Source organism: Cephus cinctus, unplaced genomic scaffold (genome assembly GCF_000341935.2).
Source record: "Cephus cinctus unplaced genomic scaffold, Ccin1 Ccin1_scaffold0921, whole genome shotgun sequence".
Lineage (NCBI taxonomy): Eukaryota > Metazoa > Arthropoda > Insecta > Hymenoptera > Cephidae > Cephus > Cephus cinctus.
Genome location: NW_014333493.1, coordinates 431,230 through 446,788, shown reverse-complemented (window position 1 = coordinate 446,788; position 15,559 = coordinate 431,230). Strand labels below are relative to the sequence as shown.

At 36.9% G+C, this 15,559-nt stretch overlaps 1 protein-coding gene across 5 annotated transcripts in view; it reads left to right on the top strand.

Moving 5' to 3' along the window:
• LOC107271173 (chondroadherin-like protein) overlaps positions 1 to 15,559 on the top strand; it is a 54,752-nt gene that overhangs the window by 20,341 nt on the left and 18,852 nt on the right. For 2 of the 5 annotated variants that reach the window (XM_025088371.1, XM_025088372.1), the window contains 2 exons: positions 2,739 to 3,142; positions 3,222 to 3,498. The exons of the other annotated variants lie outside the window; for them this stretch is intronic. The gene's annotated coding sequence lies outside the window, so the exon portion shown is untranslated. The remainder of the gene's footprint in view (positions 1 to 2,738; positions 3,143 to 3,221; positions 3,499 to 15,559) is intronic. 5 annotated transcript variants of the gene reach the window in all.

Here is a 15,559-nt window from a genome sequence, read left to right as displayed (position 1 = left end):
TGGAGATCCTCCACGGCCGCTTCCCCAGGGCATCGGGCGACAGCTGGGTACCACATCCTTAACTCGGGTCAGGGGGCATCGGGCGACAGCTGGGCCCTACATCCTTAACTCGGGCAGGAGGTTCCTCCCCTGCCCTTAACCATATCGCAACTTCCTCCGCCCGCTCTACAGCCCTTTGCCCATCTCCAGCGGGGCGCCGGTATCTCACCCGGGCTTCTGCCGGTCCGCGGAGACGTCTCCGTCGGGTCGTCTCCTCTGCCGGGCAACTCGGTACGTCGAGACTATCTCCCCACGGCAGATTCGAGCACCTCGACCTCAACTAAACAATAACGAAATCTTACGAGAGCCTTGACATAACTATACGAATCAACCCGAGAGCGTAGCTTCTGAGCAGGCTGGCGACCCGAAGGGAACCAGAAATCGAGAACGTTATCTGTATCGGTAACCGGAGCCGCCTTGGGACCGTGATTCGAAAAATCACGTCACAACACTTATTGATATAATTCATCAATCGGGCCACTTATCAACTTTTATATCCTCTCTAATATGGCTACCAGTGGTATCACCGTGCGTGCATTACTTTATATAAATTTGCGTTCATTATGCCAGTCTTCAAACTCAACACCAACGTCAACTTCCTGTATAGAGCATATTAGGAATAACTCGTCAAAAATAATCACGGTAAAAGCTTAATAAGAAACATATAGTATTGGAATACTATTAGCACGTTCAAAGTAAGTACTTTGGAATTTCTGACATGGACCCACCAAGTATAACTCGATAAGGAATCACCTAGAGTTTTATTAATTATTGAATGACCAATAAATCTTAATTAGGTACGAGAAGCAGTGGTTATCTAAAAGAGTAGCGAGGACGTTATAGGAAATTTTGAAAATACAATTAAATTGTTGGGCTAGTGCTGGATCATATAATAAGCAGATAGGCAGTGACTTGTGTACTTGGCGTTAATATTATTTCAATAGTTTTTCTTTTTTTTACAGGCATTCACAGCATTTCTGTACTTGGCATAGCTTCTTACACGTAATTGGTTTTCTGGGGGATAAGTTTATATTGGTTTTTTGCCTTTCTCTTATTTTTATTTCATACTTAACAAACAAGTACATACGTTTCGTACACGTTTTGGATTCTTGAGCATGTATACATGCTCGCTCTCCTAGTACACATTTATATTTATTTTTTCTCAGCGTTGGTACTTTTGACAAGTTGACACCTCGACTGTCACTCTGTCCTCCACTGCCATAGAATGGATGGGTCCCACGAGTGTAGTCGTGGGTGTATAATCTTTTTCACCCAAAACGTCATTTTTTGAAGAAAATTGTCTCCCCTTGTAACTGGTAACACGCGAGTAATAAATATGGAGTCTCTAAATATAAATTGGAAAAGAAATAATATATTGATTCTCTTTGATAAAAATCCAAAATGTGGCTCTAGTAAGAACCACTTCCAGGTAGAATATCTTTAGGGTTGTTAAAGGCCAAAAGCTTGAAATACATATAAAGTCTGTAAAAATAAATTGAAAATAATATATTGATTCTCTTTGATAAAAATCCAAAATGCGGGTCTAGTAAGAATCGCTTCCAGGTATAATATCTTCAGGATTGTTAAGGCCTAATAAAAACTTAAAACACATGTAAAGTCTGTAAAAATAAATTGAAAATAATATATTGACTCTCTTTGATAAAAAAACAAAATTTGGGTCTGGTAAGAAACTACCTTTACCAGATAGAATATCTTCACGGTTGTTACAGGCCAAAAGCTTAAGTGTGATTCAACTAGAAACTATCGAACTTTGTTGAGTTTCGAAAATGCCGCCGTAACTACTCGGCTAAACTAAATACGAGCATACGTTACGCTTATGGTCACTGCACCAAGTTTCATGATTGCACGGTGAATGTAGAACATATTTAGAAGCCGTAAATTGCACGTGTGTCATATGGGGGAAGAAAGGGAAAAGTAGTGAAGCATATTTATTTAAAATAAATTTTATATCAATAAGGAAAAGGCATTGCACTTGATTTGTAATATATATTTGGATTATCTTTAAATCACTTAATTTATGCATGCATGCTAATGATATCTGCATATTGGATACGCATGCAACAACCACTTAAAATGTCAAACGACCTCGTAACGTGTCGCTGATCGTAATCAGCGAACCGGCGAAAAAATAAAAAAATGACACGACTGATAGTTGCCCGACGTATTAATTATTTTGTAGTCTTTTGTTTCACTTTTTCAACGTGGCTTTTTTCCGACCTTTTTTATCTCACCCAAATTTACTGACCGAACTTAAATAACAGCGTTCGATAATAGCCCTTGTTCTAAAACCGAACAGACGTTATCAGATTGAAGGCCAGAGGTTAATTGCTACTACGATCGGAGTACTAATTCGCGTCCAGGTGGGCAGGGAATGTGGGTGGAAAGTAGGGTTGACCGCCACCCTTGCTAATTGACAGTTGGCTACCTCGGTGCCGGACTAACGATTCTAGTCGTTCGGCAAGAAGCAATTTCTGCTAAGCGACAAAGAAATACTTTTGTCTTGCTGGAAGAAATTAGATTTTTGAAAAAAGAAAGCTAAAAAAATTCCTAACGACAATCCTCATTTCTGGTTGCTCTCTGTAGATAATTATGAAGATGAAGTTTTTTTACTATCCAAATAATGAGTATACTCGATACGAATATATGATTGACCGTGGCCAATGAATATTTTTTTACAGGTACGTATCCCCAAGATGAAGTCACTGCTGAGATTTTTTTCTCCAAAAATATCATATTTTTCCCGTGAGTCAAAATCATTGTTTGTATACGTAGTTACTTAGTACGTGATAAATTCGTGATTCTCCTGGGACCTGGATTTGGGGTCAGGACAAGTTCTACGAAAGCTTCTCCTAATCCAAAAATCTTTGTCAAAAACTTACTGCGTTATCTGGATCATCGTCAGACCTTGGGTTAAGGTAACAACAAACTTTAAAGCCCGTCGCCACTTTAAGAGCGACTTACGTCACCAAGCATTTACACCTACCTGAGGCTTTAATGCTCCAAGTTTAATTAAACGAGGAGCGAAGACAAAGGGACTCGCTGTAGCATCATTTAAACGTGCTGTTTAACGAACGAGAGAAACGTAAGATTTTACTTTTGAGGGTAATGAAATTTTCTTCTTTTTTTTTTTATATCCTTATCATCTGTCTTTTCTCCCACAGGCAGAAGCTATGCTGGTGACTGCAGGAGTGAATTTTGAAAATTACCTACTTGGAGGGTGGCTTACTTTTTTATCTCAATATTTTCATTACCATGCGCCACGTTAACGAACTAACAAGGACCCCCTGGTAGTTTTCCGATTAATCAAGCCTCGTGTTGCGTGTTGAGAGACCACAAATATCCGGTTCGAGATGTCAACCGTGGCTATGGTTAATTATAATTAACATGTGTGGAATGCGTACGTAATTGTACAGCAAAAAAGCACGTAAGCTTTGTTAGGTAATATAATAAAAAAAATTTATTAAACGCGATTTCAATATTTATCAATAATATTTTACGGGGCAAACTATGCTAAAGTAAATCCATTTATGGTTTTTTTAATTATAAACAACTACTCGGTGGTCTCGGGGAGGGCGCGGGTGAAGTTTAAAATGGCTTTTATCCACCGTGTGAATTTTTTAGGTCAACTCTGGATTATGGTTGTCTGGTGAAACTCAATTTAAAAATCTAATGTAATCTAGACAAGCGGAATCCATGAGGATCTCTCAGAGAAACAGGAGTTTTCTTGGGAAATCAGAAAGAAATGAGGTAGCGAACAAGTAGTAGGTACCTGCGGGTATAGAGTCGTTTGCTTAAAGCATATAAGTAGGTAGTACGATGATATCCTCCAGGACGAATGAAACAGCCAGTTCTTGATTTTTCATAGGAGCTTGAAACAAACTTTTTCGAATACTTCTTTGTTATGTTCCTTGCCACCTCGGCGATAAAAGTACAGTAATTTAAAGATTTTTTTTTTGTTTTCAACTTATTTACTTAACGTATCTATTCTTTACTATTTCTTCAGGTAGTATTCTTTATACAAAATATCAGAGAAGCATTGGTACAGTTCTGAATAGGTATTCAATTCATTTCATTCCTGCCAATTCCCCATTTTCCTTCGCGTCTTTCATTAAAAGTCTTCTTGCCTCTTTCAACGTTTTCTCTTGATTCAGTCTGGTGGCTGCCATCCTTTCAGATTCAATACATTCAATGCTGGGCAATCTCTTAGAATGCCTTTGCGAAATTTCTTGTTTCTTATGGTTTTAGGAGTGTTGAATAATATCCATCAATCAGTGACAATTCCAATGGGTTCTTCAGGTGGGGCAGGCACTTCGTGAGATGATGTAATGTGAAATTCAGTAGGACGGTACATTATTCAGATAATCATCCAAGGGGATTGAATGACATGAAATTTTACTTCGTCAGCTCCTAACCACTCCTGTCTCTAAAATCAGTTGAAATATTCAAAACGTTGAATTCTCCAAGGTTCAAGTTCTTCAATTATTTGATAATGGATCTTTATTTGACATACTCGCCTTATTTAGATTTACAATCAATTGTTTCAGTACGCTGAACATATTGCTTTACTAATTGAATCGGATTGATGCTTAATGTGAATTAAAAAAATTAAAAATTCATTATCGAGTCAACACTTACGATGTCCCACGATAAGAATACAACGAATATATCCACAGCAAAAAACGGAAACAAATTATTGCGTGCAATGTATCATGGCGTATACAAAAATTACACAGAACACCTGACGTGTCGCGTTAGACTAAGAAAATAATCCCTCGGCATGAGTAATTTTTTTTAACATAAATATTTTATCTCCAAATTTATTACTTAGCATCCCTTAAGTTTCCAAAAAAAAGTCAAAATTAACTTTTATAATTGCATAAGATTTCCATCGACACAATTCGTAAGATCGATCGACTCTTCTCTCTCGGCAACTCCAACTAAATTATCCAAGTGGGTCCTGATTATTAAATTGGAATATTTGAATAAAAAGAGGGGCAGGCACGTATTTCTGGGTAAAAACTTCCTTTTCCAACAGCCATGGATTCTCGAGGTGTTAGAGCTTTTCAAGAGGATCGTTCATTTGTTTTATGGATCCTCCGATGTAACGGATGCCGTCAGACTCTCAAGTGACTTCATTCATGCGGCCGCGGTGCTCTTGATTCACCGTACGATGTGACGACTTTGTTGCATCTACTTTGCATCGCATTTACATGTGTCTACCGGGATGCGTTTCCCATTCGAAAGTGCAATACAGCGAATGAATGAGTACCCAATGGCATTACCAAGCGAACAGAACTTCCGGGACGGCGCTGCTGTGCAAATGCGTTGAGTATGCAACTGCGAATGATGTATAAATAAAACATTTGCTTTGGCCAAGAGTTACGTACGTATCTCACGTGGCAGCAATAACACAACTCGCGGCATACGTGTCATACGTGTGTATGCAATATGCATATTCGGTATCTGAGCAAAGAGACTTAACGTAAATGCACTTCTAGAGCGCATCTTGTTGCATCAGAATGGGAGGGGTCAGTTTAATGCACTTTAAGAACACTTGGTGACCTGAAGTGTACATACCTGTTGAATGGTCTATAGCAAAGTACGGTGCATTTAGGTTATATTAATTATAATGACAAAATGAATTATCATAGCAATTCTGTACAGATAATTTATTGTAATTAGGTATTAACTAATTGATAAGTCAAGTGGAACTTACACAGTAACGAGTACTTGCAGAAGCTAGTGTTTTTATGTTATTTTTTATATAATTAGCTCAATTGTTATTTTTATGTATTGTTAAATTAATTTATCCTGTTAATTTGGACAGGGTCTGTTCCAACCGGAAGTACCACACACAAGTGTTATAGGGTGTAAAGTATTTTGCAGGAAGGAGAGGGATCGATTGAACGATTTAATTATTAGAGTAAAAATTTTACAAAAAAAAATCAATATTATGATTATACCAATTATACCACAAAATATGTATGGTGTGGAATGACACAAAGTCAACGTAGCATTTACGTTTTTAATTTTATCTTTTTAACACGTTTATTTGATATTCAAGTTGATCCTCTTCTTTCATAAAATATAAGATTTGCAGGGCATTTGTGGGTGAAAAAAAAATTTAATACACTCAATGCAGCCGTAAGTATTCACGAGGATAATTCCAGTAACGCGTTTACCTCGCATTACCTGCGAAAGCTCAAAAGCTTTTGACTGGCTGTTACTAACGGGTGGAAAGCTTTTTTTAGTGCTCATATACAACCGTAATCATTTGAACGCAGTAACGTCGTGGTTACGTGTGACGAATAAAGAGCAAAGGTATCGATTTTCTTTTTTACACATACTCAGAGTATTACCTCTGTAGCTTTTTTTTTATATTCACCAGGGATTTTGATAACGTTTTGTAAATTTATCTTGGCACGTCTAGACGTGGGTGGTACGTGAATCGGAATTATTCGTAAACATCAGTGACGCCCGTATTATTTGAGCAAATATGAAAATAATTGTTTTGTGGAGCTTTTGGATTATAAGCACGAGTGACGTCACCTTGCATCACTCTAGCCGAATTAAAATCTTCACTTTCAAGTCTCGAAATTATATAGGCTACGACGATGTTCGTTTTAATTTCGCAGCTTAATGCAAATTAATTTTACTGAGTAGTCAAGTAATGCGGGGAACCCTCGAGATACTGATTATACGAAGTCCTAGTGACCCATGCGAATTGGCTTAGACTGTAGTTGGCAATGCGGATCGGACTTAAGGTCGTCGCGCAATTGGAAATCGGATATTGCTATCGCTAGTGCTAACACGGGGCTTCAATTCAGAGTCAATTGTATTAAGTATAATCGACAAGTCACTGGATCTATTGATTTCCAAGACCTTAGGGCGAATACGCATTTAAAGATTTTTTTTAAAAGAGACATGCGAATTCAACATTTTCGTAAGCAAGCTCTAAGCGAATTTTGATTCTTATCGCGTCGCCTCGATGAGATTTGCTTTCGTCGATTTGAAAAGGTAGTTACATGAGAACGACCTATCATTCTTTGTCGCGCAAACTGACTCTTCTGCTACTTTTGGATAATTCAACGAATATACAGTCATCGTCAAAATGTATCAGAAGCCAAGTCGAGTAATTCACGGACGACTGTCGCTGACATGAAAATAGATGAATATTTTTTTTATTCTTACCTGCGATAATTAACCGCTTGAAAAATTAGATCAGCCAAAAAGTTTCATGTCAAAAATAATTTTTTCGTTTTTTCGACACTCATTATACCAAGTGCTAAAGCTATATTGTATCTTGTGTTATGTATACATACAAAGTTTTTGCACAATCACGCAATAGCGTTGCTTTAGGTCTGACCTTAATGTTTACACGCTACCTTATAGTTAGCTTAGTTAAATTGGTACCCCTTTCTTGGTTAAGCATCAGTATAACGAAAAGCACTTGATGCGAAGCACTCGTCCTACTAATTTTATCCACGCGTAACTTTTCATATGCTTTGTTCGATGAGCCGTTGATACGCTGCAAATAAAGTCAAACCAAATAACATTTTATATTCGTACCTTTGTAGTACTTGGGTCCTTTATGTATTTTGGGGTAAAAAAGAACCCCTCGACAATACTCCCACTAGACCACATAAGTAGCATAAGTATATTTGTGCAGTTAGCAAAAGTTTCTCGAGTGCATTAACGCCACGCTCGCGCAAGAGCGAGACGAACGAATAAACGCGATGGGTTTTTTTTTTTACATGGACTGTACAAATAAATAAGCAATGAGTCTGGCCGGGATGCATTGGCGTAACTACTGCGAGGATACATCCTCACTAAAAGTTCTTTCCGGTGGTTCTGGCCGGACAAGCATTTTTTCGATTTACCGGAAACGCCGGATTTTAATTTTCAAAATAAAATGGAGGTTGGTACTCGGTTGTAACTTCGGAATATTCACGTAGAGTAATACTTGCCGATCTACCTGCAGATGGCGCCAGCTTCTTACTATTGACTTCGTACGCCTATGTAACTCCGCTCGGAATTTCATTGAAAATCGCGATTTCTATTGCGTCTGATGTTAATCGGATTACAGTTTTTTTGCGAAAAAGCCTTGACAGTGTAAATATTACAGGTGAAAGGAACGAAGGGTGAAATTAGAGAGGCTGTTGAAAATGATGAGAGACTCTTATAAGCATCCTCAGGCATTTCCGTCCTCGCTCGAGTTTGTCAAGTTTTCTCGTAAAGAGACGCAAACTTGAGAGGATAAAAAGGATATGACTGTATAATTCAACTAAATTTGTAAAAATCGTACTCGAGTTGCATTTTAACAAAAAACCACTTTTTCCACATGGCCCCTGCACGTAACTCCGGTAAACCATTTGGGAAATACGGTCACTCGTTAAGTCACGTTGAATTACGGCTGACTTATTAAATAATTAGACTTTTTTTATCCCGCACATTATTATCACGAGGTATATATATATATATATATTTTTTAAAATAGCAACAAATTTTCAATCAGCTCGTTGATCGCTGATTTCCAAAAATCAAATATTCATAACAGTGCTATAGTTACTAAGCCTGTATTCATAAATAGCCTGTTTTATTTTTCTACCACTAAAGCAAATATCTTTCGTCGTTAAGCTGACTGGGAAGGTTTTGTTACGCTTTATGCCGGACGGCGATTCCAGAAGGGACCACCGGCCGGTATAAATTCTGTACGCAGTCAGGGTGGATAGATAAATCCCAAGGGTTGTTACTCGGGACGAAAGTCGAATGCTCGAGAGAGTCCTCGGGTTGCTGTAATTAAAAAGTTTCTTCTGTCTTCCCTTTGATCGATGAACTTTTGAATATTGAAATTTTTTTTTACCAAATTTTCAATGCACTTAAATATTATTTTCCTTATCCTACCACCTGTGTACTTTTACTTTTAATTCTATCTCTCTGTAAATATTCATATTTCAATATGACAAATATGAAAATCAAATTGATCAACAAAATTTATTGAACCAGGCGAAATTCCTTTATCAGTTTTTTTCTGTACACAATTCCTATATGTTACGTAGTGCATCACTCTTCGTAGTTGCACACAGGATGTGCATTGCGTGCAACTGCAATAAATCCTCTGAGCATTGCAGGAGTGCGCAACGTGTTTTAGTGCGAATGTCACTCCGGTATGAAACCCGCGTTAACGATCTTTTTTGCATGTGCAAATTTTTTGCGATTTTTTATAAAACGAACGTAGTCTATGCAGGAAATGTACTTTTTTTTGGTAAATTATTAATGTGCATTGATAAATATTTAGATTTTGAATTTGTCTTTATTGCAACTTTAACCCACACCAAGATATCTTGTAGGGTTTTTTAAATAAATATTGAATGCAGATAGAAATTTTGGTGAAATGGAGACGAAATTTTTTATTTTTGAAAATACACTATTTTCATCTCCAATCGACTATCAGCGATCAGTTATCGCGGTTCGATAACTTGTCATGCAATTTTCTGTCAAACGACAAGCATATTGCGAATCAAAAATCATGACGAAAATGAACACAAATAGCGAATACGATTGTCCTTATAACTCACTGAAACGCGCGTATCGATGAATAATAGAAAAGAGGCTTTTTGAATTTGGTCAAGGATGTATCCAAAGGAAGTAAAATTTCTGCATGCTTTTACCAATGTAAATATTTTATCAGACGGAAGCACGATAGTGGTACGAACCTACGCGGAGGGGATGTAAAAGGATATTCGCCCCTTATAGGACTAGGTAAATGGAACCCCGGAGGCGTAGCCAGTATGAAAATTGGAAACACCAACCTTGGTAAAGTCATCTTCCACAATCCCATCCCTTAACTGAAAAAAAATATTATTTGAAAAAAAAAAGGACCTCACCTAGTCTAGGACTAATGAGACAATTCAAATCTACCGCCACGACACCAGCGATTCCAAGTATTATCAATTTTATTCATACAGTATTTATAGTCTCTGTATAAAAAAATGCTAAATTTTCTATACGCAAAATGTATTTTCTACTCTTTTCGGGTAACGTGGATTATTGGTTTTCATGCGTGAGGTTTATAAAGAAAATTGGAGAAAAAAAAATGTTTACCCAAAAATTGTAATGCCTTCTTTATCACTGCTTAGATTAACACGTTAGATTTATTTTTCAAAGAGAATAGGATTTTCGGCAAACAAGCACGGTCTAATCCTATTGTTCCCCTAACGAGCTTTCCCTTGGATTAATTTCGTTATTGTCTATGTTGCAATTAGGTCGTTCTTTCGTTCCACGAGGAATTCTAGAAACGCCTGGTACAGCTTTATTTTATTTGGACAGCGATTACCGTTTGGAGATAGTGAGATGTATTGGTGAGATCGTTCTTTGCGGTACACGAGAAATGAGAAAAAAAAGCAAAAAAAGGTGAAAAATACAAAGAACCAAAGTACTCCTTGTCACAGGAGTCACTTGGTTTCGCGCGAATCTCCCTTTTCAAATATTCCCGGGCTTCGCACGCTCCTCTTACCTTTTATGTAATATATCCTATTACTGTCGATTCTACCTTAGATATCCTTTCTTTTCTTTCTTTCTCACGAAAAATGATGCTGCGACCAAGCATCCCTTGATGAAAAATACGGGATGCTGGGAGCTTCTGAAATAATTGATTTTCTGTTTTTTCCAGAAATTCGATGAATTTATACGAAATATTATACAGACTTCAAGTAAAACAGTTATACTCCAAATTCATATATTTTTTTTTTGCTGGGGGGTACTTTGGGGATATATCCGTATGTATATGTGACGCATATATACGTCATATTAACAAAAATGAAATGACTCATTCATCTTTCTCTCCACACGTTCGTATGATCATTTAAGCAATTATCATACATGCTAAACTAATTTACTCACCAAGCTGGCTAATTTCGAGGGATAGCTACTCGTTTCTGGTATGAAAAGGGACTTTAGCACGAACCACGAAAAGCTCTAATAGCCAAGTAGACATGAAACAGCTTTTGAGTAATTTTTGTTAATTCAATGGTATAATAATTGCGTGATAAAATTGAATTTTGGAAAGAAAAGTATTTTATATTCTAGTTAAAAAAAATATGACTCACGAATATTTAAGGAAATAAAGTTCAAGTCAATTTACAGATGTTGTCTCGCAAGGATTGACGTTCATTCCTAGTTAAACCTTGTACCAGTAACGATTTCCAATATCTATCTTTAAACAAGACATAGTCTGTGGCACTGACATCGTGCAATTTTTATTTCCTGCTTTTCCAGTTGTCTTTCAATTTTCCATAAATGTCTTTTATAGCAAATTTAATATGTCACGGAAAGGAAGTTAATAAAAAAAAAAAGGAAGAAAGTTAAATAAAAAAATAAAATATGCAACACAGTTCGGTCCACGTTCAATCTGCAGAAGAGAAATTCGAAGGGCGGAATGCAATACGAAAAATGAATGCACTCACTGATTTGTCATTCCACGTGCATAAGCCAGGAAATTGCATCGTAGAAATAACAAAGGATTTCGTTAACGATAAAATGGAATTTAACACCAACCGCCAAAGTACGTATAGCAAATACAAATTAATATTCGTAGCGCAGCCATACTGGATGTCTGTAACCGTAGAAAAATACTCGCTTAGAATTAACAGAAAATTGCGAATCCACCTTTTGACTCCGACGCGCGACTGATTAACGAGTCTTTCCTTAACGGTAATACGTGCTGTTAACACTGGTCAGTTTTCGCATTCGCGGAAACTCATGGGAACGTCATACGAGTAGGATTGCCGGTTTAACGAGAAAATGCAATTTTGAACATTTCTACGAGACTCGATTTCCGTGAATTTCAGAACTCGCAATTTTAGTGTAATCGCGTAATTTCGAAAGTCATCGGAAGAGATTTCGACGGTTGGAAAGTTGGTGAGTAAATTTTCTAGGTTAATCGTAGCGGCGGGAAATTTGAAAATACGGCTTTCTACCGTAAAATCGATAAAACGACACCCCGGGCTATACGTACAGTCAATGGTAAATATTTTTTAAATAAATTTCATTCGGTCTCTCTTGGGATTACGTCACTTACCTAAAGACGTATTTCCAGAGCCCAATCAAGGTGCGGCTAATTAATAGCACGTGTTAAGCAGAATAAGGAGTCCCACGTGGACCACTGGCGAATAGTCATTTGTGCTGGTGTTAGGGTTATGGGATAAAGACGTTATCTTATTTTGTTTTTATTATATACTGTGTCCACTTTATATGGTGGATACGGGAGGGAATTTATAGAGATGCGTCGATTACTTGACACCACAATTAAATTCATTGCTGCAGAGATTGATCCATCCTTCGGTAACAATCTTCCATTTTCGATTAACCGGACTATCTAATTTCCCAAGGTGGATGCTACCGAGATTGCTGACACTTGGTAGCCTCGCGAATCTCACCAACAGTTAAACTTTAGCGTTTAATTATCCAACCGCGTGCGCCAGTCGTCTCTGGGATCAGACTTGTGTGTGTATATATGTATATATATAGTTACTGACGCTAGAAATACACGGGAATAACGGGAAGGTTGAGCTTTTCAAACACTTGAGACTACAAGCTTCACTTAGACCCTAGAGAGCTTTTGATTTTCCAAGTTAAATTTTGCAAGTATCAATGTGTAACTGTGACTGGCAATTTTGAACGGTGAAAAGGCAAAAAGTAAGGATTTCCGAAAATTTTTTTTAAGGATATTTCGCAATTTTTTAAGCTTCGAACTTCACTTTGTCAAATTGTTACCGGAAAACAAGCTGGACACGTAGAGTAAACTAAACCACAGCGTGAATACCTAATGTCCCGAATAAACATGACAAACAAACGAGGATCGTGACGAGGAAACTTGCAATCCGGGAGAAAATTCAAACTTTTGAAATTTTGTTTTACAGCTTTTGTTTTAGGAAAATATTAAAAAATATGTTGACGTTCATCCGGTAGTGTAGAAATATTAAGGTCAAAGGTCAGGTTAATGGATATAAATAGGATATCCTATATATTACGTCATTGAGGTTGGGTAATTCAGGTTCCCATAGTTTTTTAAGCTCCAGGGTGAATCAATCATAATATAAAGATGAGCTTTCAAAATTTCACAGATGAATTCAATGCGATTGGGATTGGGGGGTTGGATAGAGTCGCTGACCAACGACGCCCACGTCGGGACGCTTCGTATAAACAATATAGCACATATATACACGTTTGGAAACGTGACTAATGTTCAGTTTTCGAAACACGTGTAATTTCGTCAATTTTCAATGCAAATTTTACAAGTGGAGTACTGTGCAAATATTCATCGCGAATGTGTTGTATGCAGCCAGTGTTTGTAGGCAGTTGTAGCAACCAGATAAATCAGCTCTGGAGAATTCGCAGTGATTCCCTTTTGAAAGGTTTTCAATCGAATTTTGGCAAAAGTCACACAAAAATTTGCGAATAAGTGTAAGCGTATGGCTCAAGAGAGTTTTTGAGTAAATATGTTTATTTCAGTTTGGTTTTTAGGTAAAATATGCAAATTTATTTTTTGCATCTTTTCTTTCGAATCACCCTGTACATACAGGTTCGATCAATGCGTATATCGATTACTCTGTGAATTTGGTGAAAACCGTAATTTCCTGCGGGCAGATAAAGACTAATTGAATGCAGCCACTTATCGAAATTTCGCACGAATAACATTAGATTCAAAATTTTATTTGCCATCCCTGACCCAAAACTGCCTAAGACGTCTCCCCTGGGATATCAACAGAATCTTATTTTATATAGTCGTCGCACTAATTGAATTACATGACTAAGTCAACATTCGCAAATCGTCGGATAAGACGTACTGGCCATATTGAAATTGACTGTCCCCTTAAGTAAATGTTTGATGGCTTGCCAAACCGAATTTTGCAACAATAGACAACAGCTTAGTAATACATTGCGAAATGATTTTGATAAATTTAATAAATTAGCAGACAATTAACTCGTAGTGAAAATTATTTATTTTTGCGAAATTTCAACTGATTACTAATATAAATAAAAATTCAATTAAAAAGTGAATGTTCCTAGGAGTGCAAATCGCAAATGCATTTTTTATTCATCATCCAAGAAATGCAATAGCGATTAATGCGATGCGTCTGGAACAGTAGGTAAAATAATGTCAAAAATAAATAACCAAGCCTTACCGCGTATAAAATATTTCTAGCCTCACTCGTACAGGTCCTTTCAGAAATTTACGACAGACCTCCGTCCAGCCGCTTTTGAAAGTTCCTGCAGCTACTCTACCTGCGTTACTTCACTGCGAGAGTAATTGCATTCGCCGAGTAAAGTGACTGAGGAAATTTTTGAAATTGCAGGGAAAGACGCTTAAAAATTTTATTCGACCAACCCACTCCCTATTAAACTGAACATATTTGTTAATAATTAAAAGCACGCTCCATTCACTTTTCGAAGAGTGATTTTAAGTAGAAATGTTTATAGCTTGCGGAATGCATAATTTAAAAAAAAAAATTCCTAATCGAATCAAAATCGATATGCACTTTATAATGCAAGTCTAATGCATATTGACTTTACCAATGATATATTCTGAATAAATATTATATAATAATTCTAATACCTTTCAAGGGCCAAAAATATCATTTTCTATTATTTCACTATTTTTGTTCAATTTTTCATCCTGATTGCACATTGGGTTATCAGATTTGAGATAAATCATTGATTTTTCCTAGTTTCATCTTGCTTCGTATCTTTTGGTACATGAACATTTCCTATTATACTAGTATCCATTCTTTGCAATGCAGTCTCAAAGTTACGGATGCACCTATGCACTTGCATCTTTGTAAACATGCAGAATCCACATTTCTGGAAATTGGTACATTGCGAGCTTGGTATTGAATTTTTGTAAAATATACTGAACTGATATGTCTCCCATGCACAGTTACTAATTATCTATGTTATCAGTATTTGATAACAAATTATAGCCATTAAACATTTTTTTTTATTAACGAGATCGGTGGTTTATTACTGTTCACGGAACGTCGTGACTAAAAGATACGCTTGATAATTTGCGAGACAGCAAATGACGTCATCCCACAGGCAAATCAAATTTTGTCATTTGTCCCATCAACGTGCAATTTTGCTCTGGCAATTAGGAAATTAGCCGAGACGTGCGAAAGTACCTCATTGGACCGGGTACGCGGGTTCGCATGGTCGTTGGATGCTGTGCGATTTAATATTTTTTGTAATTTACGTTTCACCCTCAACATTTTTATCCTTGTCGTAAATATTGATCTAATTATTCATAAATGGGATAAATATATATATATGAATATATACACTCATGTTATTTTGTAGTTGATCAAGCACGTCGACAAACACCAATATAGATGTTGCTACTGCGAAGCAGCATTCTGTAAAATCGGACGGGGTTAAATTGCACGTTGCTTTATATATTGGCTCAAGCTAACGAAATCGCAATTCAATTTTTAGCAAGTCTATG